Source organism: Aythya fuligula, chromosome 10, assembly GCF_009819795.1.
Source record: "Aythya fuligula isolate bAytFul2 chromosome 10, bAytFul2.pri, whole genome shotgun sequence".
NCBI lineage: Eukaryota > Metazoa > Chordata > Aves > Anseriformes > Anatidae > Aythya > Aythya fuligula.
Window position 1 is genome coordinate 7,298,015 of NC_045568.1, and position 24,214 is coordinate 7,322,228.

General features: G+C 47.1%; 1 long non-coding RNA gene across 1 annotated transcript; it reads left to right on the plus strand.

The window, feature by feature from the left end:
- Positions 1 to 1,967: 1,967 nt before the first annotated feature.
- Positions 1,968 to 24,214, plus strand: LOC116493045. The gene is made up of 4 exons (XR_004253714.1): positions 1,968 to 2,083; positions 2,709 to 2,806; positions 3,380 to 3,541; positions 23,653 to 24,214. It is a non-coding gene; the product is annotated as an uncharacterized LOC116493045 (long non-coding RNA).

Consider the following 24,214-nt stretch of genomic DNA (forward strand, 5'->3'; position numbering starts at 1 on the left):
TGAGAATTGCTTAATTTAGACTTCTTCAGTTTGCTTTTTGTCTGTGTGTGGAAACTGGTCTATTCTAGCCCTATCCTGGCTGGATCTCCTTTTGAACTGATGTTCAGACACACACGAGGCCAGCGAGGGAGTATTTGCCAAACAGAAGTTGGGCAAGCCACAACGGGCTGGATTTGAGTGAGCAAAGTAAAAAATGAAAATTACAGGAATGTAATTTTGAATGTCTCAGTGAGTCACAATCTGTTTGTTAGCAACAAAACACTGTTTGGAGATCGGCTGGGAAGAGGAGTAAGAGACAGATCACATGGCCTTTGCTCATGCTGAGCAGCCCATCGTCCTGATGTGGGACTCCAAAAGATTTGTGTTGTCAGACAGGAGGCGTGATGGCAGAGAGGTGTGCAGAAACAGGGAAGGAATCGAGTATATTGCCTGGGGCTTGCTACATCTAAGTCAGGGCACAGTTCTGCTCCATTCTCTTTTCTAGATCAATCTGGTGCTTAAAGAGGTGGGTACACTGCTGTCTAATCTGGAATAAGTTTTACTTCAATATTAACCTGAAAGTAGATAGGAAGGCAAGCCCTGTCCACATGAAGGCAGCTTTGTTGTTTAGTCTTTAATAATCATCTTATTTTAACAGAGAGGCCTAATATCTGTGTGATGATTAATTTCTGACTGTTGGATTACTGAATGTTATTCATTTAAAAAAAAAAACAACAAAAAACTCAAAGTATTGCTTGTGTTGCCTTAGACAGATTCTCTATGGGGACTTCTGCGTTTGAAGACCCCATTTCCTTGGCACTTTTCAGTGATGACTGTGTCGGAAATAACATTTTGAAAGTGTTTTCCTAGCAGAAGTGACTTGATACTTCTGCCTCCATCCTGGCCTTCTGTTCAGGGACTCTGAGAAAACAGAAGCAGGGCACAGCCCTCTCTCTGTGCCATGCACAGCTGTGTCAGCTCCGAGCACGGGCCTTCTCCATGGCCACCCGGGAATGCGGTTGTTTAATGCGTGCACGGCACTCCCGCCCATCCAAAGCATTTGCTTGGAGCGATTTTGCAAATAGTGAGACTTCAGGGAGCGCAGGGAGCTTTCAGTGACCTAATGAGGAAGGAAGATGCTAATGCCGTAGGTTGGATCCTGTCATTTTTGCTCATGCTCAGAGTTCTGTTGACTGGGAGAAACCAGGGGCTCAGGCATAACCGGGCCACGCTGCTAGTGATACTCCTGATGGATGTCACATTGCTTTTTGCAGGGTGAGAACTGCAGTGAATTGCAATTGGAGTGACTTTTAGTGAGTTCTTTACAAGCTGGTTCATAGTCTCAGTTAAGCAACGCATCCATTATTCATTGGGTTTATGACAGTTCCTGGGGGGCCTAATAAAACTCGGGCTGAATTACGGTGGGCAGCAGAACCCCTGCCCCGATCAGGCTGTGTGGAGAAGCAAGGCAGGCGAGATGGGGAAAGGGCTGGCAGCAGAGCGCTGTTACAGACTTAGCCCCGTTCTCATTCAGCAGCGCACGGTCGCTGCGCTCTGCCTGCGTTGATGCGGGGGCTGTGTGTGAGAACATGACACAAATGGAGAGCAGAAGATTGCTCTGTTCCAAATTTCCCTTTTTTTTTTTCCCCGTCCTTTCATGCCTGCGATCTAGCTTCTTTTTCTGTCGCAATTTCCAAACACGCCAGGTTGCTTTCAGGGTGAGGCGATTTAGGAAGAGGTGAGCAGAGAGGCCAGCCATGGATGTGAGATGGGCTGGGAGCTTCCAAAGAATGGGTGCACTGGGGGCACTGAGGCTGTCACAGGGCTGTGGTGGTGTTTGTTGTTGTTGATTTGATTTTTGTAGAGAGAGCTCTGAAGCAGACCTGTGGTGTGACTGGGCCTTTTGTAGGGTAGGTGAAAGAAAGCCTGTTTTGGGGAGAGCTGACCTGATGACCCGATGCACATTTTTCACATGCAGGGAGAAATCTGCTCTCCAGCTGATGCAATTCTGGATGAATGGCGAGGAAGAAACATACACTAGCTTTACAGGGGTGTTCCTGGATCTGCTCAGTCCCTTTTGAGAGAAGTTTGGGGTGCAAGCATGGTAGGTGCCCACCCAGCCAAGTTTTCTCCTTGCTTCTACTTCAGAGATGTCCAAGTTCAACTCCCCGCCGCTTTGATCCCATGGCTTCAAAGGTTCAACTCCACTAAACTCTGTCCCATTCTTCTGATTTGGGCACTCTTTCTTAAGGAGGGCTTTTGACATATTTAACCTAAGGACGTTCTGGCTAGTGTCACGGGTAGCCAGATCTGTACTATGTGGCTCCTCGGGTGTCCGTCGTCTTCCTTTTTGTTTTACAGAGCCCTCCTGCCTTCACATCTTTCTCACGTCACTAGCTGGGAATTGCTCTTCCTGCCCTAAAAGAGCAAACCTTTGGGACTGCAGATGCGTGCAGTGACAATAAGTCACTCCCTTGGGTACTCTCTGGCCCCTGAGGTGGGCTCGTGGGTGACAGTACCTGGCGGTTGGCATCCTGTGGTCAGCACAGGTTGAGCCAAGTTGTATGCAGCACCCAGTGCTCTTGTGCAGGTGTTAGGGTCAGGACTTGGGGGTGGAGAATGTGTTAATTGTAGGTTGGTGTCCTATGAATTCTTCTAGATGAAGCTGAGACTAAGAGCAGAAGGGGCTTAGCCCCTGCTTTTTTTAATAAGCCCTTTTCTTCTTTCAGTCTGCTGCTAATAAACGTGTGAACTAAAGACAAAGGAAAGAATAAATGAAGAATGACTCCTGTGGAGCCGATGGAAATGGGCAGATGCAAAGCTGGAGGTAACACGAGTGTTGGACTTGGGGGCTCATCTTATCCTAGGTGGACAGAGGCTTTGCCTCCGTTCCTGCTGAACTCATACAGAGAAGATACCTGTTTTCCTCCATTTTAATAGCATCATAACACTGATCTAAACTGGAGCAGTGCACACCTAGAAGTTGTCTTTCCATGGAGAACTTGTTAAAATGTTTTTTATGGAAGTCCTCCCTGCAGCTAGAAACCCTTTCAGAGTTTTTCTTTTTGAGGAGCACCGTCAGTGACTGTGTGAGCCCCTCCACAGCCTGTGCCAGCGCCAGCCTGCCTGCCTGAACGTGGCAACCAGAGGGACTGGCCAGCAAATCCCAGGAACACGGTGCCACCGTGTTGGCTGCTCGCTGCCAACCCCTGTGGAAAGTGCCAGGGGGATATAACAGTGTGACTCACGCTACAGGCTGCTCCCTTTTGTTATGGAAACTGTTGCCAAAGACTGAAAATTAGGCCCATAACAAAATAAATGGGTGATTTGTGTGTGTGTGTATGTGTGCAAACATCAGTTAGCACACCTTTTTAATTTTTTTCTCTATCTTGTGTTTTAGTCTCTTATCTTGTGAACCTTTGGGAACAAAGAAAGGATCTGAAGGACATCTGATTCCCTGCCAACCAAATGTGGTAGCTGCTCACTGTTGGTGCAGATATGAAGATGTGGTGCTTGTACGTCTCGGGACATCACACCTGTGCTACATACTTCAGCTGCCTGGGTAAGCAGCTTCCTTTAATCCACAGAGCCATTACACTCCAGGGTAATAAGGCAAGATACCTGCACTAACAACTATAGGTGGTGGTGCTTCAGCAGGAAATTCTCATCAAGAGCTGCATGCACAGAAAATATTTGAGGGATTTTCAGTTAAAATAGAGGGTTACAGAATTCAGTCAGGAAGGCCAGAGTGAAGGAGGTGAGCAGAGGTCAGGCACATGGAGAGACGCGTGCTCTTGTACCTCAGAGTGTAGCAGGTGTTATTGTCAGCTCCCTAACAGCAGAGCAGCCTTTCTCTTGAAGGTCAGCCTGTTAAGAGCTGACTTTCTCAAATAGACAAAGATCTTTGCCATGAAGTAAGGCAAACTTCTGCATAAGATGTTCGTTCTATTTCAGGAAAAGAAAATGCTATTTTGAAGTGCTCTTTTGATTGGGTCTGTGTAGTACAGCATCCTGCCTTGGCCGTACAACTATAGAATGGTTTGGGTTGGACTCTGGACCTGCTCCAACAGCTCTGTTTCTGTCTTGTGCTGGGGGCCCAAGAGCACTGGTCACCATTCACTGCTGAGAATTAGGGCTGGAAAGCCTTCACCAAAAACCTTCACCACAGCTCCCCGTGCTTTTGTGTGAGAACTTGTACTAGTTACTTGTATTATATGAAATGAAAAATCTTTTATATCTATTTCCATTTAATGTTGTGACTATCCCTTGCTAAGTGTGTGCGCATAATTCTGGTTAGCAAATATCTCCTTGCTTACAATTTGCTTATCAAAACTAGAAGGAGTCAGAATTGTCTCAGGTGCAATGTATTGGACTAGGTCAGCATTACTCTCTTGCCAGGAGTTTTTCCTGGGCAAATAAAGGATCTAGCTAGCATTCATATAGATTTTTGTTTTGTTTTGGCAAAGCATTAGATGATTTCATACGTACATCTTGCTTGTGGTTGTCATAAGGACTGTTTGGAAGTCTTAGCTCTAAATTGTCTCAGGTAGATGGCTGAAAAAACAGACATCTCTGCTGTTGTAGCTTTAGGATTACATCTCCACAGTTCAAAAGTCCTGTAAGAGTCTTAGATGGAAGATGCTGGACTAGACCTCAGTGGTGTTGCCACCTTTTCTGGGGTGGTTTTGAGATGCCAGTGATACAGACTGGGATGGCACTGATGTGCTCCATTTATTTGCCATCTGCTACACGGCAGGAGCAGCAGGGATTTTCTTCAGAAAGTAGGTTCTCCTTTCAGGTCTCTGTGTTGCTGTTGAAAATATAGAGCATCTCATTTCATTTTTAGAGGGAAATTAACCTAAACACAGGCCTGACTGTGCCATGGCTGCTAAGCTGATGGCCATTGTATTTATCCTTTAAGGACACATTCATGGCAAGCTTCAGTTCAGAGGTCGTCTGCAGCCCGACAATGTTAATAGATCCCACTCTCCACTCCATGCCTTGGAGGAAGGCACAGTCCTCATAATAGGCCAAATTCATGGACTTATATTTGTTCCATAATTATCTCTGGAAAGAAATTTCTCACTGATTAACATATGCTCAGAAGCATTCACAATGAATAGGCCTTATAGTTTTCAGCGTACCGCAGACATTTGGTCGTATCTTCAGCTGGTGAAAACTGGCATCGCTTTGTTGCCTTTCCAAGTCATTTTACAATGAGTGAAGATTGGTCCTTCTGTTCTCCTTCACATGAAGGTCATGTAACTTTTGTGGCTTTGTGCAATATGTTCTTTCTAAAAGGAAAATGAATGTATAGTTGTCTTTTATTTTGCAATGATCTTCTAAAGTACCCAGTTCAAAGATTCAGCATGCTTGACACACTTTCCACCCATTTCTTTCAAATTAATAATCCTCTGATGCCTCTCACATGATCTGTTGGTCCTAGCAGGGTTTGAGCTTTGATGGAGGAGGGGTCTTTGAACAAGGGAGGACTGGAAAATCTGGGGAACTTCTGTTTCACAGCCTTTGATACTGTGCTGATACTCTATCCTACTGTTAGGCTGCTTCAGTACTTCCAGTCTCAGGGTCATTTCAGAAAAGATACGGGAGGGATTCTCAGTTGTCTTTTCTTCAGTTTTTGTAGCTGTCTGGGGGGGAATACCCTAATAACTTGCCCACCAAGACTCCCAGTACCTTGCTTTCAATGGCATCTGAGGCCAGGATGCTTCAAAAGAGCAGAGCAGAGAACCAGCTCCCCCCCCGAGAAAAGGTCTCATCCTGAAGCCTTGGTAAGAGGGCTGGCAGGTGGGAATTTTTCCATCCCTCCCTTTCCTCTCTGTGATGATTAAGAGCATCAGCTGCTACTTGCTCTGAGCAAACGTTTAAGAATTTCTCTCACGGATAGCCAAGACATGAGTTGTTCTGAAGGCCGACTAAAACTGGGGATCAGCTTCCTGCACAGTCAGGCCTTGGATCAGATCCCCCTGTATGGCAGGGAAATGTGTCGTCAGCTGGGCATGCTCCAGGCCTGCCTCCAAAGGGTCCCCAAAATGAGAGCTGTCTAGGAGTCTGAGAGAACTTACAGAAACAAACTGACTTGAGAAGGTTTCAGGCGGTTTAGGAGATGAGGAGGAAAAGTCCCCTTTGAATGCTGATAGATTTGGGGCTCCAAAGCCCAGCAGAATCGCTGACAGAGGAAGAAACGAGCAGTTTGGCAAGCAGCAGCAGGAGTCAGATCTGCTTTCTAACATCCTTCTGGGAGTTCTGCAGTGTCTAGGGAGAGCTTGCTTTATCAGCCCTTCCCCTAGCAGGAGCACCAGCAGAGACTTTCTGCTCTGTTTGGCCACGAGTTTTCTCACAATTCCTATGAACTCAGTATCTTGGAGGCCTTTCCTTCCAATTCCCAGAATGCTGAAATCAAACAACTCCCACGGGCACCTGGGCACGAAGCGAGACCACACATGGAGCACAGCCCTTATAAGCTGGGAGGAAATGGCTGCAGATCCCTTCTGAGGCAGGTGCCACTTTCCTCTGTCTGATCTCCAGGAAGGATCACCTTTGAAGGGAACAGGGTGACTGCCCTGTGACACACCAGGCAGCTGTCAGTGCTGTTTCACTTCGAGGCAGGCACTACCTCATCTCAAAGCTCTTGTTTGCACTTGATGCTTCCTCAGACATCCTGAATCACTCTTTACCCGCATTCACCCTGGTTACATCTGTTTTCTCTGTGGTTGTGTGGTGGTTGGGAAAGTCCTCAAGTACAAAGAAAGACAAAACTGGCTTCTTCCTCAAAACTTAGCCCTGCTGTTTTTATAATGAGAAAGCATTTTGGATGTCCCATTCCTTGAGAAAACACAACTGCAAGTCAGTCTCAGCATTTCACAGGTCTTGAAACACAATGTAGTTTTGCTGTATGCTTGTGGCTGGGGTTCTCCTGGGGTGTTGAACTCCAAGGCATTTAGGACAAATTAGATTTTTATCAAAATGAGATGTCTAGGAGCACCCTCTCAGTCCCTGCCCTGGAAATGGCTGTAGGTCTGTGTCAGCATGAAAGAACAAAATGAACGATTTTATTCTGATTTTCATTTTGAAGGGTGTTTGGGTGTTCAGCTCAACCCTGGCAAAAGTTTGCTGCTTGCTGCTGTCTCTGCATGTGCATGGCTCTGAAACTTGGATTGCTCGATCTTTGCCATTGGTTAGGAGCATGTGCCCAGCTAGCTGTCTGCGTCAGCTGAAATGCATTTACATTTATTTGAAGTAATTTGGTCATGAATTTTGTTTGAGCATTCAATAAGCTTTACAATACTTAAACAGTGAAACCTCTACAAAAGCAACTCTGAAAACTGAGTAAGAAAAATGTAACTGCCTGTAACAAAACCTTCCTGCTGGCAAGCATAAATCAGTGTGTTTTTAGTAGCTTTTGATGAGCATCTTAATGGGGCCTATCAGTTTGACTTCATTTAAATTTTCAGCCATTGTTATATTGCCTCAGTGATCACAGATGCTCTCATGAAGGAGGAAACTTCAGAAAGGCTTAGCGTAATATGAGTTTAGCTGGAATTGGAACCTGACAAGAGAGGTGTCTCTGGCATCTGACAAATAAAGTCGGTACTGTACATCTTGCCAGGGTGCACAAAGTCTAGGTCAATGTTTCATCTTGTTTGGCTGCTCACCTATTGATCTTCCCATGTCTCCTACCTTCATTTTCTACCAGTAGGCAACAGCATTCACTCCTGTTGCACCTGATCTAGGAGGCATGGAATAAAAATTCAGACCAAGAGGAGAAACTTAACAAAACAGACAAACAAACAACAACAACAACAACAACAACAACAACAAAAACCACCACAGCATACGAGCTGATGGCATCAGGATATTGGGACAGTAGAAAAATTGTGCAGCTACCACCACTCTCCTCCTGGTCACATAATTCACTTTCCTCTAGCAGTGGATGTAACACAGCGACTTGAGAGTTTCAACTTCTTTTTTTTGTTGTTGTTTTCACCCTTTTATTTTGCTCCTGTTTCAAAGCCAACAGTAAAGGGAAAAGGCATCTATGAACATCCTTATGGCTTAGGAACTTGAGGAGGCATAAATTGAGGGCTTTAGGCACTTATCTTCCACCAGCTGTCCCAAAGGCCATTCAAGCTGTAAAGCCCATCCATCACTGTGGCTGCTGACGCCAGTGCCACCGCCAGAGGAAGATCAGTCAGGCTGGATTATCAAAGTCAAAGCCAGAGACAGTTCTTGTGGGAAGCGGTTAGGAAAGTCTCATGTCTTTGCTCCTTACTGCGTAAGAAATAAAAGAGGGATTGTGCATGAGGGTTGGGAGTGCCCTGTTTCTCATTATTGAAACGTGTGGTCTTGAAAGAGAAGGAGGAGCCCCTGTACAAAAGATAAATCATGTTAGTGCTGTTTGTTTTTCTGTTTTTGCCTTCCAGTGCTCTGGTCTGGGAGCAGGAGGCAAGGGGCTTTGCGCATAAGCTCTTCTATTTGGCTGATAGTAAGGATGCAGCTGTTTATTTTGCAGTGAGACAGAGATAGGCATGGGGAAATCAGACCCAAAAAGCGGAACCAAAAATGTGGAGTTAAAGGCAGATACATACACCTCTATCTCATAATAGAGTTTAACTCTGCTCCCCAGCGCCAGCTGAGCTGCTCGCTTCAAGAGCCGTCAGGAGGCAGAGCTGTCACTGGGGCTGACAGATTGATTGTGCCACGGGGATGGATGCGACTGGTGGCATCTGTCTGTGCTGGCGATGGGGAGGGAGAGGACCTGCCTGCTTAGCTCAGGGCACGGTGGGTTTGGGAGCACCTGGAAGGCATCTTGGGGCACGTGTGTGAGCAAAAGGCAGCGGCTTGCACTGCCCCGGGGGATGTGCTGGGGCATGGTTCAGTCACTAGTCCAATCTCTGGGCTAAGTTCAGATCAGAAAGAAACTCAGAATTATTATTATTATTACTATTATTATTTTTTTTTTCCTGAAGGAGGAACCAAGCAAAATGACCAGGTTTTACTAACCAAAGCACCGCTTTTCCGAGACCTCTACCCCATCGCCCGAGGTGGGATTTCTTGGGGGGTTGTATATGTGATTCACAGGGATTTTAGGAATGAAAGCTTACCTGGAAACCAAATTCCACCTCAGGAAAATAGCAACAAGCTTTTTTCCAGTTTTGTGAAACGTTTCTCGTAAGGCAGGAAACAGTCCCTTGCCTCCTTCCCTGTGGTTAAACAAGGCTGAGTGGATAGGCAAGATGAAGATTGATGGTGAAGGGCCCCCTGTGCCCCGGGGCTCGCAGGCACTGCTGCTAAGCTGGCAAAAGCCAGAAAGCTCCCACCTACGCCTGCAGTGAACCAGGACCTGCGGCACTAGGAACATGCCCCAGCAACAGATCACTAAGGCCTGAACAAGAAGATACAGGTATGTGCCAGGGTCCTAAATCCATCTTCAGGAGGAATTTCGCACAGAAATTCAGTGAAAGACAAGGAAATAGCATCCTTTTTGGACCCGTGGGGAGAAAGTTCAACACCATCCACCAACATGTCAATTAGCTGGTGGGTGAACTTGAATAAAGGAAAGGTACAGTTCAAAATACTGTGGCTGTAACTTGCCCTGCATGGTCTGGTTGTGCCAAGTTTCCCTCTAAAAGGTTGCTCAAGCTACTCTGGTAGCAGACATTTAGGAGCAGTGACACAAGGCATAGCTGCAGGGCAGGTGATACACTCCCTCCCTCCTGTGTAATATCTTCACTGGCTGCTTTGCCTACCACCAGATTTGATTAAAATCTCTCAGACAGCATTAAAAATTCAAAGAATGCTGCTAATAATTTTCATGGCTGCTGACTACGGTAGGCATCTTGTAGTTCAATCATTAGGTCAAGCTGTGGGGTCATCCTGACAGAAGTGCGAGATGTGTTGTGCATGGACAAGCGAGCCTGGTTCTGCTCCACAGCGATTCCCCCACCCTGGTTGGTCTGCAGGAGCAGTGGGACTTGAGTGCCCCGTGGATGGGACATCATGACACAGTGAGAGGCTTCTGTAATTGCCACTGCTGGCTGTCTTGGCAGGGGGGCTGAGCACTGAGCTCTGGAAGAAGCCTCTTTAGTTAAGGGCCAGGGCACACAAGCAGCAGCGAAGGGAGTGAGATTATTTGTGGACAGACAGCTGACAGCATGCTACAAGGCTGTTATTTCAGCATATTTAACTGTCATTTAAAATCAGGGTGTATATTTAATGCTAAAAAAAGCTGGAAGAAGGCAACAGGATGAGGAGCTGAAATGGAATGTTGCAAGAAATCAAAAGCGCAGTTTCCAAGAGCTACGTGACTGGGTATTGCTCCGGGTGGGAAGCAGCGTGTTTTCCCATGTAAGCTCTCACCTTATGCCCCACTAGAGAGACCTGGACTGACCCTAGCCAAAGCCTGCCTTCACCTTCTCTTGACTGCGACCACTAACACATACCTGGGGGAAGTATAAGAGAGGAACTGTAGGTAGCATGGTCCTTCCCTTGGCATAACCTCCTGTGCATCCACTCAACAACTGGCATCAGCATCTCGGTGAATTTTAGTGGACCTGGTAAGTGCAGTGGTTCTGGCTCTTGTGCCTTTAACGCTTTAATCACCTTACCACTATCTGTGTCTCTACAGACCTCTGTCACCTCCCCCTGCCATCTCTTTTCTGAGCTGAGGCATCCTCCCACATGGAGACAGAAGCTGTGCAGTATGCGGAATCACTGGTTAATCTGTTCTTTGCATATTGCCTGTGCTTTCCAAGAGAGGGTGATGAGACCCCCCACAGGAATCATGACGTAGGTGCATCTTCTTTTAGTGGTGGCAAAGCTTCACCATCTTTTCCTCTACCCAGCCTTTCTGCACTATTTTCAGGGATCCTGCGTGCCTTCATCCTGAGCCTCGAGCTGGCATTTTAAAAGCATGTCCTGCAGTGGCTATAGGCAAAATGATAGATGACTGTGAGAGCAGAAAGAAGCATGGTATGCTCACAAAGCAGAGAAATGCACGTGTGGGTAGACACTTCTGTGAGTTCTTATTTTATGCTTGCCAGTGTATTATCTGTACCTGCAGAGCATGCCCAGTGTCCCTGTGGTGCACATTCATTTGGTCTGCCTTGGAAGTGACCTGACTGCAGTGAGCAAGAAAAGATGAGCAAAGCAGTTCCAAATTCTTGGTTGTATCTGAGACCTCTCTGAATTACTGGCTGTTTTACATGAATACTTTGCTAGAAAGAAAGAGGAAGCATTGGTTTGAATTGTTGATTACAGGTGTTTCACAATGACCTTGGTGTTGCCTGCAAGCAGAGTCAACCATGTATCAGACACCAAGGTTAAGCAACAGCAATGCAATCTGGCCTTGGGGTTATTCTGTGTACATCCCCTGCTCACTTTGTGGTTTTGAATTTCCCTAAAACTGTATTTTCATAAACCTAAGCAGTGAAAACAAAATCTCCCTTCTCTGCATTTTTATTCCTTTTTGTAGATGTTGCTGTCTCTCTGACAAGATGAATTTGATCGTGAAATGCCATGTTCCCAGTTCTTGACTCTTCTGCTTCCTGTCTGGAGACCTCTGTCCGTTTTGTGTATGTTTGAATAGAAAACTCTAGTTGGTGGCTCAAGCAGGTGTTGTACAGTATGTGTGTATGTACATGTATGGGTTCGTAGTACCTGCAGATGGGACGGCTTCTTCTGCTTCACAGAGGGCAGAATTTCTGTCAGTCGATCACAGCTGCCACGGGGACTGTATCTCCAGTTCTTGATTTTTTTTTTTACTATGTTGTTTTTACTAATCCAAGTACAAGCCCTCTCTTGCTCTTGGAAATTTCCACTGGCTCCACTCATATAGGACCTCAGGATTTGACTTCATCTGTTCAACCTGCTGTGCTTGTCAGGCTTACTCTATCAATTTTTATTCAATAAAAGAGTTAAGTTGGTAACCCTGGACTGCGCTCAGTATGAAGCTGAGTTCCAGCTCCGCTGGCTCTGACATGAAAATAACACGCTGCAAGGGTGAGGTTTTAAGGTCTATCACCTGGATTTATGTCTCTCTCCTCTATGGAGGTGAGCTAGTCTTTGTCAGAAAACAAGAAAAGAAAAAAGGAAAGGAGTGTAAATAGAAATACATTAATTTAGGTGTCTGGACAATATCTGTAGAATTAAAATGATTGAAAACTTAGTGTGAAATGGAATTAGGGGGACGGCAGCAGAACTCTCCTGGGCTTTATGCAAGAGGGGCTGTGCTGCTTCCATAGAGAAGATAAGAAAGAGTTCTGAGATATTTAGCTTACTGCTCTGTTTTGCTTTGTCATGGGAAGAGGGATGGTATAAAGGGAAGGCAGGGGGCAGAACAGCTTTTATGTTTGGGCATGGGCTGGGAGAAATAACATGCTGTAAATATTGCAGCTGACACAGCAGAGGCCCATTTGGCCTGGAATATAGGGCAATAAATGCAGTCAGGTGATTCAAGGGTGTTGTGCATAAGTCTGCCAGGTAGTTAGGCGAAAGCAGATCAGGAAATAATTATGGCTGATAAGGGGAGCTTGTAAGGAAGCCAGCACCTTCTGTGACCATGAAAGGCTTTAATGATTAACTATGATGGAAAAGCTAGAAGCACATTCTCCCCTTTCATAGCAGTTACGCCCAGCTGCTCTTCTGCATCATTAACTTCCGAGTGGCCTGGACGTTGCTGCTGAGCATGAACCAGCTTTAATTCAGGGCAGCCTCTGGGGTATGAATGGAGAAGCTGATTGCTTCTGAGAAGGGCACTGGTTCTGGCGTGCCGTGCCTGCCCAGCTCTTGTGGGTTAATTTCTGGTGCAACCCAGACCTTGTGGAAACTGGCCGAAGTTGCTTACCCATGGGTAAGGGACTGCAAATGACAGCAGAACATGGCCCAGGTTTCAGGGCCTGCACACCCACTGACACCGGGTGTAGCTTTCCAGGACCTGACCTGGATCCTGTTTTTGAATGTCTCCTTCCTGTTTCCTTATGCAACGATGAAAACAGCAGATGTCAATAAAAACAGCTCTTGCCAATGCTACACTGAATCGACAGTCTGTGGGTATTCCCCTGCTGCAGCATTTACAGCACAATATGGCACTAATACTTTTCCTTACTTGCACTGCAGGCTTCAGCTTCCTCGGCTTGCGCAAGAGGAGTGAGCTACCGCCATCAAAACTTCTGTTCCCCAGAACTGGGAACTCATCTTCTAAGCCACTTTGGCTATGTTTTCAAGGTGCTGTGAGTACAAGCTTGCACCTTGGGAGACGAAGTAACCACAGATCCTGTTAGGAGCACCTGGTGGTGCTCGGGATAAATGAGATGGGATCAGAATATTCAGGCTGTGAGCACTTGCTGGGGTTGGGCAGGGATGTGGACCACACAGCGAAGTACTGCAGAGAGAAGTAGCATGTCTTACGCTTGTAGCTGTGTCTTTTGTTGGCAGCTGAGCATAACAGCAAGGGCTGAGCTGTGCCCCAGTGCTTGACAGGCACTGAACCGGCACTCCAGCTCTGCCCCGTGTAGGGAACTGGCCCTGAACATCGAGACAGGGCGGTGCTAAATACAGATACTGGGAACGACACTGGAGCATTAGTCTGGGTCTTGAATAGTCTATCCTTTGCAATCCTACCATACAGCTGTTATTATAGCATTTGCTAATTGATTTTACTTGATTAACACTGGCTAATTAATTTCTATTAATTACCTCTCATTTTGAGACCTGTATGATTAGGCACAGCTATAAACCTCTGCACAGTACACCTCCGGAATGACAGCCCATGTGCAATTAGGAGCAATTTTCACTGCTCTGAATTGCCTCTGGCAGGACAGGGTGCTGGTGATCCCGTCGACTCATGCAGCAATGCAGCACATAAAGGTGTGCAAGCAGTCCTGGGGAGCGGGAGAAGTCATGCGCTGCTGGTGTGACCGTCCCCAGGCTGCTGGTAACTCCCGTGGCAGTCGGCATTGCTGTACTTGCTGGATAGGCTTGGCCTACATTTAGGCTCAGTCATCATTTCTGAGAAAACTGCATTGTTAATACATTGTCTGTAATCAATAGGCCATGACCTTGATTCAGCAAGACACTTAGGAACATGGCTAATATCCATTACGCAGTCTGGTACCTTGGTGGTGTTTTTCTTGTTTTGCCTTGTTTGTTTGTTTGTTTTTTAAGGGCCTGCTTTTGCATTCAAAATCATTTGTGCTAAACTTAGGCTTTTGTACCTGAAAGGGCATCATCTGTGGCCTGGCCATGAGGTGCTGTGTGCTCCCAGAATGGTCCCAGGACCTCAAAGCTGGGAGATGGTAGCACGTGGAGAGCAAAAAGCTAATGCAGGCCGACAGAGGGGAGAGAGCCCTACCAACCAGGGCGTTTGGCCTCTTGTGGCCTCTTTGCCCACACAACAGGTTGGTGCACAGATCACAGATCATGGAGAGGAATGTGTAAATTTGGTTAAAAGCAGTTGTTCATTAGGCTTGTATCTGAGTTTCATTTATTTTTAATTCTGTTCTGCTTGCGTAGTTTTTAATCAGTTTAATACTTATCCTCCCAGTTTGCTTACTATTACATATTCTATTCAATTATGCATCTTACAAACATTCATTTCCCCTCCCAGATCTCCTGTAATGACCACTAGAAAGCTGACTAAAGGGAGGCAGAGTTAAAAACACCCTGAGAGAATTTTCTGGTGACTGCCTTAGCCTGAGCTCTGGCGAGTGGCAGGAAGACCAGTATGCTCCAGCCACTGAGAAGTTTTTGAGAAATTACCTCTAAACTGTACACACTGCAGTGGAGCAAGTGCTTAAGCACCCGGGGAACTCAGCAGTGGCTGGGTTTTGGTATTGAAGCACCGAGTGGAGAACTGTGGAGACTCGGGGCATCTCCCCACAAGCAGGTTGTCACATCTGGCTGTGAACCGTGTCCCTGTGTGAGGTGGCAGGGAGACAGAACCGTCCCTGTGCCATGGGACTGGGTGAGCATTGTGGACGGCTGCCACATGCGCCCTTGTCCCATCATGGCGCCCGTCTCCCTGGTTACCTGACGAGGACAGGCGGCAGCGGCACCTTTGCCTTGGGTTCGTTGATCCTGTCTTCGAGCTCAGTGTTTATCATGACAAAAGGCTATTTGCAAAGTCACTGCAATTAAGTTCGCTAATTGTCCTGGTTTCAGAGGAGCTGAGTCTGTGTGTAAGTGGGTCACAGAAGCGGGCTGGTTAGCGCCGCCAATTTGTTAAAGCAGAGGGCTCGGTGCAGGGTGAGATTCACGAGATCCTTGGTGGGGTGGCCCCACAAACCCTCACTGAACAGGGCTGGCCTACACGGACACGGCCAGGTTGCATTCCTCTTTGAAAAGGCAGAGAGAACTGACATTAAGGAATGGATCTGAGGGCACTGGCTCAAAGTCAGTCAGGGGGTGCTCCCATACTCCTACCCCACCACTGCCTGCACATGCTGCTGAAAAGCCATATGTGTCTCTGACGGATTGTTTCACCCCAGCATGGCTCATCTTCAGTGCCCTTCCCCGTGTCCTTGGCCACTTGAAGTAATTTCCTTTCTGCTCACAGCCCTGACCATCGCTGCTTGCTGTGCTTGTAATGACTAGAGAAAACGGGAGATCAGTGGGAGATGGAGGTGGAGCTGTTGTGGGATGGCTTGCTGGTGCAGCACCCCGCTGCCATGCTATGCAGTGCCTGGCATGCTCTTGGTTCCTCTTTTGCAGGATGGCTGCAAGATGGTTTTTGCATTTCCCTGGGGGAACTACACACAGGGAGTTACGGTCATGTTGCTTTCAGCTGGAGCTGCTGGCTGAGCTGAAACCAAGTGATTCAGATTCTGGAGAGTGATTCAGAGTCAGGCTCTGTGAGCAGCTTCCCTCACTCTGTGTTCAGCTAAATCGAGGGGCTTTTTGGTACTGCTCTGGCTTGAGAATTAAGTTAGTGGTTTTACCTCCATTAGTTCATTTCTTGAAGTGGTCAGAAGTGATGTGATGTGTCCTGGGATAGATGGTTTAGTTTAAGGGTAACCTAACTTGCTCGTGTACCCATACCTTGTATTCAGTACACTGTCCTCCTGTAATTTCAGCAGCCTTGGGGTATGCACCTGATGTTGACAGATGAGAAGTCCTTCCTCTGCTTAACATGATTCTAGAAATAAGCCTTAGTTGATGACTGAATTTAGAAGGCTGAAATCAATCCCCCAATGCTTTTTATTTAGTCGAGTGTCCCGCTGGAAGGATGAAAATGTTGAAGAAAAGTAAACCTCCATGGGCTATGGGAGGTTAGGCCCCCGGGGTGAAGTTTGGACAGTACTGGAGGGAATAAATGTGAAGGGCTCAGAGGCTTGTGCCATAGCTGGAGGTGGCTTGCATTGTCCCTGCTGAGAGCAATGGGGGGCTGTGTGCTGGGGGACAGTGTCTTTGTCATAGCTGGCACCAGCTGGTGGTCAAATATAACACAAAAATCGGAACTAGAAAAGCACTGTGGAGCCAGGAGGGCGTTTTCAGCCCTCATAGGGGGCACTCCTGCAAAGTGTGAAGGCACCAGCCAAGATTAGGGAGGAAGGGCTAAAGCTGTAGTAGAGGAAAGACTTTGTCTTTGAGTCTGATGGCCTTCAAAGCTCTCACAGTGCTGGAATTTGACTTAAAAATGGAGAAGAAGAGGGTTTCCCTGCATTAATATTTTCCCAAACTTAAGCACACCTTCGGTCTGGTTGGTTTTATTTTGTTAAGAAGCTAGGAGAGCCTGGCACAGCTGGACATGAAGTCATGTATTCTTGGCAGTTTATGAATTCTCTTGTGAACGTATGGAAAACATGTATCATTATTTCAACTCCCAGTGCTGGAAATAGTGCAAATAAATGACTGTGAGTCAGAATAAGGTGAATCAGTGCAAGTTAGTTCTCCTGCCAATCGTTTAAGAGCACAGACGTGACATGGGCAATTATTTGGCCAATTAGAGCAGACCTTTGAGTGTTGAAATGCAGGGCTTTCAAAGGAGCTTAGCAGAATTAGGTGCCTAAGTCCTTCTGCCGTCAGCAGGAGGTGGGTACGTCCTGCCTTCCTTTCAGTGCTCGCCTTAGCAGAATACACAAGGCGTTTTATTTGGATGCTGAGGGAGCAGTGTTTCCAGCGGGTGCCTGGGAAGTGTGCTCCTTCAGGAGGGACAGAGCGCCTCCAGACCGAGACCTGTGGCCTGAAGCAGGTCCTGCTATTGCCATCTTCATCAGGGGGTGCGAGTCAGAAGAGGTGGCAGCTCTGTTCCAGAGCCTTTGCCAACAGTGCTTGGAGAGGACATCTACATGTGCGAGAAATGGCACTGCCCAGCTTAAAATGCTGGGCAGGCAATTAGTCCCATGCAAGGGTTCAGGCAGAATTAGGATGGCTTCCCTTTGCTCTGCTAGCATGCAAAGTTTCTCTTGTGTAGCTCACAGTAAAGTTGCCCAACATTTCTCAAAGGTGGGCTGCATATCAGAGGTACTCACCCAACACTGATGTTTCCAGCACCTCTCTGCAGAACACGCTGCAGTGTCCCTGACTGCAGCAGCCACTGCACATCTTTGCAGCCCACTGAATTTTCACCCCGCTCCTTCCTTCCCTGGGGAGAACGCGTGGGCTGGTGCTGTGGATGTCAGCTGGGCAAGAGTTAAATGCTGCTGTGGAGCTGTTGGCTCACCTTTGAAAGCATGGTGGGAGACGTGTACGTCTGATCTTGTAAAGGATCCTGTTTTCTTGCTGGCAGCACAGCCTGCTCCAATTAGAAAACAAGATTTGAAACAAGGCCTGGAGTCAGTCTGTCCCCTGCTGCGGCAGTGGCACTGTCACTGCTTTTGTGGTAAGTAGGGCAATTTCAGTGCCAGTCACCTCTCTGAACACAGCCTTGCAAAGACATGTGCAAAGTCATTGATTTTCTTTAGACCCAGCATGTTTTCCTTCTGTGGGATCGTGGAGCTGGCAGGACTGTCCTGCCTGCAGAGGATTTGCTTCCATTTGGGCTCTGGCCAGGCAAGACAGGAATTCTAAGTGCTCGCTGCTTGACATCTCCTCTACAGCAGTGAAACTTGGTGCTTTCTCCAGCACAGAGACAGCCCAGGGGGTTATTTGCTGGTGTTTTTTTTTGTTTGATTGTTTGTTTGTTTGTTTCCTATGGGTTTGCCCAGGGGAGATGAAGGAAGAATGGAGGCATCCTCACCAAACCTGTGCCGGTTGTTGCTGCAGTTGTGTCTTGAGGCGCTGTGGACACACAAGCACCAGAGATGGTAGCTTTAACTGGGATGCCATAGCCTCAGCTACCAGAGTGCCTTCATGTGTTGGGCAAGGACTCAAGGTGAGGGAACTGAAATGCCATAAGGCCACAGTGGAAGTCAGCAGTGTGCTTGGGAACTCTGAACTGTTCCCAAACAGCAAGGCTCTCTGGTGTTGCATGGTCTTGTTGTGTTGCTTCTGCCTTGGGGAACTTTCCAGGCCAGTAGTAACATCAGTGCATGCAGCAGTCCTTGACGAAGACTCTCTTTAGCAGACTCATTAAGGCTGTACATATGATTCTAGCAACCACAGCATCCTTTGGCAAGAAATGATACAGTGGGAAGTTGTGTTGTGGGAGAACCAACTCCAAAGGAGGCCAGAAGGGGCCAGGAGCTTGTTGTGGAGAGAAGAGAAGAACCCCAGCCTGGCCTGAGGCACAGGACTCACTCATTAGGGTCCTGCCTCATCCAACCCCTCTTCTGAAGCACAGACTCAAAAGAGTTGGTGCCATAGTTGCAGCCCCAGTCTCTCTGGCTCTGTTAGTTTCCCTTTGATAGACTGTGCCCAGATGTGCCACCAGCTTGGTACATGAGTTACAGGCCCTGGCTTGGGAATGCGGTGGCTAGAATGGAATAAGTGACTTATTTGAAATCCCTATGCACTGCTCCATAATTAAGAACAAAAGAGAGGTTTGCTATTAATTAGCTTTCATTGACCTAATTTTGACCCTCCAAATGTTGTTGCAGTGCACTAGGTCTCTGAGAAGGCATGTCATCCTCTCTGGGGAGAGATTAATCTTCGTTACTGCTTCTGTATTAGCCTGGCACTCTTCGTTAGTTTCTCATTAATGTTCTGGCAGATTGGAGCTGCCAGCTGAGGAAGTAACGTTCACAGAGGACATTATTAGGAAAATAGAGCACTTTCATATGGTAGAGCAGTGGTACACTGCAGATGGGCTGGCAGTGGTGATTGTTGGTCATGGATAGCACTGGGTATGCAGCAGGTCATGATAAACCGTGCTGCGGTTTATTCCATTCCTTCATTCATCCAGTCTGGCTTCTCTCTGTGTTCATCTCACCCATGTGTTGCTTCAAGCCACTGCAGTTCCTGGGTCCTGCTTTGGTGAGTTCCCTCCATCCTCCGTCGCAAAACAGCCCCTGCCTTGCTCCATGGAAGGATGCAGGTCTGGTGCTGGGGACTAATTAAGACATGAGCCCAGTTTTCTTAAGTCCTGTTAATCAGGATACAGCCCAGTGGTTTTTAACCCTGGATGAGAGGGGAGGAATTCAACAGAGGCTGCTGCAAAGAAATTTTTCCAAAAAATGGAGAAGGTGGAGATCCTCCAACAGGCCTTAAAATCAGTTCCAACTGGTCTTTGTCAAAAGGAAGATGAGCACCAAGAAACTGCAGTGTTTTGCTGCTTTTTGAGCCCCTGGGACATCTAAACGAGGAGGGGGCTTCAGCTGGTTTCCCCCAGCACTGTGGGAGTTTCCTTTGCTGGTGTCTGTGCCATGGCCCCGATGTGAGAACAGAGCTGCTCATCAGGAGTGCTGGTGTGGTGTTTGGTGCCAGTCTCAGCCGTGGGTCAGAGAGCTTCTGCCCCGAGAGGGCAACCCTTGGAGCCGTTCTGCAGGGGGCAAAATGAATCATTTCTGGTGACTTACCAGGAGCCAGTGACTGAGTCAGTGGAGAGTCAAGCGGCCAGGTCTCTTGGCACTCAGGACTGGTGGATGTCCTCTGCTCTGGACTTTAGAGAGCATGCTGCTGGAGCCACCTGAAGTGCTGTGACAGGCGTGGGTTAAGCCTGCTGTTCTCTAGCAGCTACTTCAGGGGCCCATGAATCATTATGGAGAAGTTTCTTTCACTTTCATCACAAGCGCTGCAAATGCACCATGCATCAGGGTGACAGCAGTCTGCTGCAATGTAACACTGGGTTTCATTGAAAGGTCCTGGATCAAGCGATTGTCTTTTTTTTTTTTTTTTCAAAGTACAATGCAGTTGCTGAAAGAACCTGCTAAATATAGTCCTTGAAGGCTCCAAATTTCAAAGGGAAATAAAGAGAAACAAAAGCATAATTACAAATATATATATATATATATATATTTTCAGGTCTCTTGCGTATGTATTTTGAATGTTTTGGACTATTAGTAATATTGCTGGTGGAGGCTGCTGTGAATTTGTAAATGGGTTGCAAGTACCAGTGGCTGGCTAGATCAGGAAACACAGGGTAGGTCTGACTCACTGCATGGCCTTGGGCTATGAGAACCTCATCCCCTAGAGTAGACCAGATGAGAGCAACCCCCTGCTTTCTGCAGGGCCAGGCACAGATGTGCAAGGGTAGCTGAGGTGCAGCGGAGCTGGGAGTGGGATGTATTGCCTGTGAGGAAACCTGGATGCAACTGAACCCAGTTTCAAGCTATTTCCTACTTTCTGGAGTGCCCCAGGGCTTTGTGGTTGCTTTGTGAGATGCAGGTACTTGGGACACTCAGGGTGTGTAAACACAATCTGCAGCTCCGTTGCTTGGATCCAGAGTTTCGCTGTTTGGACACATCAGCTGCTTGGTATGTTTCTAATCTCCAAGTGGATGAGGGCAGTTCTGATGATCAAGCTGGAGAGGTAAATACTCACCACTACATACTTCAGTGCTACTTTGTACAAAAGCCTAAAAATGTGATTTATTTTCTCAGCAAACATTCATGCCAGGGAACGTATTTGCTAGGTGGCTGGCAAAAACCTAGAGCCGAACGGATGCGATCCCATTCCAAGGTAACTTTGTTTGCACTTTTCCAATACACAATGGCAAATAATTTTACATTCTGCTCTCTCTGCCCTTGTGTGTGAACTAGGGGAGAGGAGATTCCTGCTCTATAAGCAATACTTATCCTCTGCCTCAGCATTAACTGAACGACTGGATTCATTCAGACCTGGGTTGGGAAGATAGGGCTTTTTGCTGACAGAAAATGGAGCTTTTCCAGCAGTAGCATGCTGTCCAGGCCTCTGATGGGACCTTGAAACACTGCTGCAGAGCTCAGTGGGAATTTTGGGGGAACCTTTGGTCAGACAGCATGGTGCTGTATTGCCTCCACCCTTCCCATGCTGGGGAGGCTCTGGTTTACGGAGCTCCAGCTGTGCTGTATCAGCAGGGGATGTAGGCTGGTGAGAGAGGCAATGGAAAGGCAAGGCAGGCAAACCACAATTTCCGAGAAATATCACAGCCATCTTTCCATGTACAAAGAGTTTTTGGATGGAAATACTGTCATTTGTTCTTAAAATAGAAATAAAGGTGGCAGTCCTACTTTTCCTGTTAAATCCTACTGCAGTGGAAAAACTCTGATCATACCTACCTATTAACAGCAATTACTGTAGCATTCAGAGCCACCGATTGTCAAACACGGCCCATTTTGGTCATTATGGGTGTTCTCCCATTAAGAGAGAGCCTTCACCCTAATGGGGTAACAGTCCTGATGTTAAACATAGAAAATAAAAATCCCTTTGTTGAGACAAAAGATGTGGCTGGAGGGGGTAGGAGTATCTGTGATCTCAATGTGGCCAGTGCTGGCAGAGGAGACACTGGAACGAGGAGTTGGGTGCTGCTGAGATGCTGGACCTAGGTGTGGAAAGAGCAGAGCTGCTGCAGCTGCTGAAGATGAAGAAACGCGTGTCAGAAATGTCTAGACAAGGTGGAAAACTTATTACAAGTATTGGGGGGAAAAAACGAAGAGAAACAAAGAACCAGTAGATTGCATGATTATATGCTGCCTAAGGAAGACAGGTTGAGATCATATAATTCTCTGGGGAAACTTTACATGAAACAATTATATGTTCAGTTAGGTGCACTCCCTTAGTTTCTTTTTTATTATTAAAAAAAAAAAAAAAGAAAGAAAGAAAAAAAGGGCTAAGTGCTCAAAAAGTGTGGAGGAGGGTAGTGAAGTGCCAAGCTGAAAACCTTTTTTTATATCTCTGTATGTACCGTGTAGTGGGGGAGAAAGAACAGAGAAAAGGATGCATTTGACACGTGTCAGAGATACCAACAGCTCCAGTAACAATTTTAAGGAAATTAAAGGGAAGCATTTTAGAGCACATTTTTAAGTCTCAAAAGCACTTAAAAATACAGAATTTGAGAAAACCTCAGCATGTCAGCTCTTTTCATATCCAGCATGTTAGGCTCAGAAAGCCAAGCCTACATCATACGGAGACACCTTTTACTTGATGTAAAGTTCATCAGAAGCCGTACCAGAGCACGGGAGAACCTCTGTGCAAAACAGCTCCTTTCAACAGGCCGAAGCTCTGAAATCCCAGAGTAGGCTGGGGATAAAGGGAGAGGACTGGGGCTCCTGGATCCTGATTTATCAGCGTACTGCAGGTACAACCCCTCACGCTGTAGCTTCCTTAATCCTTCAGCTTAGCTGGACAGAGGAGTTCCCATCATTGCATGGGGTTTGCCTCTCCACTGCCCGTCCCTTTGGGCATAGTGCTGCGGTGTCTCTGGCCCTGGCTGTGCTCTTTACCCTCACCTCCAGGCAACTCGGAGGAGGTCAGGCTTCTTGCAGCTCTTACCAGCTCTTGGTGTACGTTGAGCCACCTGGAAAGCGGGGCACCATGAGGAAGTGTGTTGAGAAGTGACTGGAACCAAGGCTTCGCAAGCACAGCTCAGCTTCCTCAGTTTGGTTTCTCATGGTCTTGCAAGGCCACGTAATGCACAGCGTGGGGTGTGCCCACTGCTTTTCCACTGCAAATCAAACAGCCCTTGGCTGTCATCACTTTGCTGTAACAGCACAGGGGCGGTCTTTCATCAGGACCATGTTCTCTTTCATTTCTCTGCCCATCTCATGGGTATTTTCCTTCTTGGCTGTGACACACCAGAGGTGGAAGCAGGTGTGATAAGACAACACTTACCTTTTGGAGTTCCTTTGCCTTGCCTGCATAATACTGAGGATCGGGCAGCACGTGTAGCCTGATGCAGAGAGGAGCCACAGGGACAGACACCAGTGTCTAAGCAGGAGAACAGGAAGAGTTGTGTAAGAAAGCAAGAGAAAAGAATACACTAGCATGTTTTCATTTCCTCAGGAACACATCCCCAAAAAAAAACCACACAAGAGGATGAGTCATCCACAGAGGATATTGGCCGCTTTGAGTTGCAGCTGCTAGTTTTTAATTCTATAGCTTTAATTTGCCAGACAAATAAAATAAGGAAGGAATGACTGGATAGGATGCGTATCACTGTCACTGTGTAGGATTCTCCCTTTTCAAGCGTGGATGCATGAGCTTGGATGTTGGATATCAGACCTTTGAGCTGAGTTGGTCATGCACAGGTGAAGTTCGTGCACGCACATCTCTAGGCTTCAGGCACAGCTTTGTCAGAGCGTATAAGATCATATCATTGACAAAAATGGCAAAAATAAATTTTAATATTATCTCTCCTTTTAGAGTATTTCGACATTAATCAGTACCCTTTGGATGAAGCCCTACATAAAAAAAATGAAGCAATACAGATCTTGGAGGAATGGCTGATACTCCAGAGGGCCACGCTGCCGTCCAGAGGGACATCAACAGGCTGGCAAATAGGCTGAGAGGAACCTCCTGCAGTTCAGCCAGAGGAAATGCTGAGTCCTGAACCTGGGGAGGAGCAACCCCAGGGCACTACAACAGGCTGGAGAACCAACTGGAAAGCAGCTGGGAGAGGAAAGACCTTGAGGTCCTGGTGGACACCACATTGAACAGGAGCCAGCATGAACTGGAGCTTTGTGGCAAAGGCCAGCAGGGGTGATGCCAGCAGGTGGAGGGAGATGATCCTTCCCCTCCTTTCAGCACTGGTGAGGTACAGCTGGGCTCCCAGTGAAAGAAAGACATGGACATAGTGCAATGAGTCAAGTGAATGGTCAAGATGATGATTAAGAAGAGCTTGGATCATCTAGTATATGCAGAGGGGCTGAGAGCACTGGAGTTGTTTTGTTTAGAGACAGGAAGGCTCAGGGTAGTGGGGGACTTA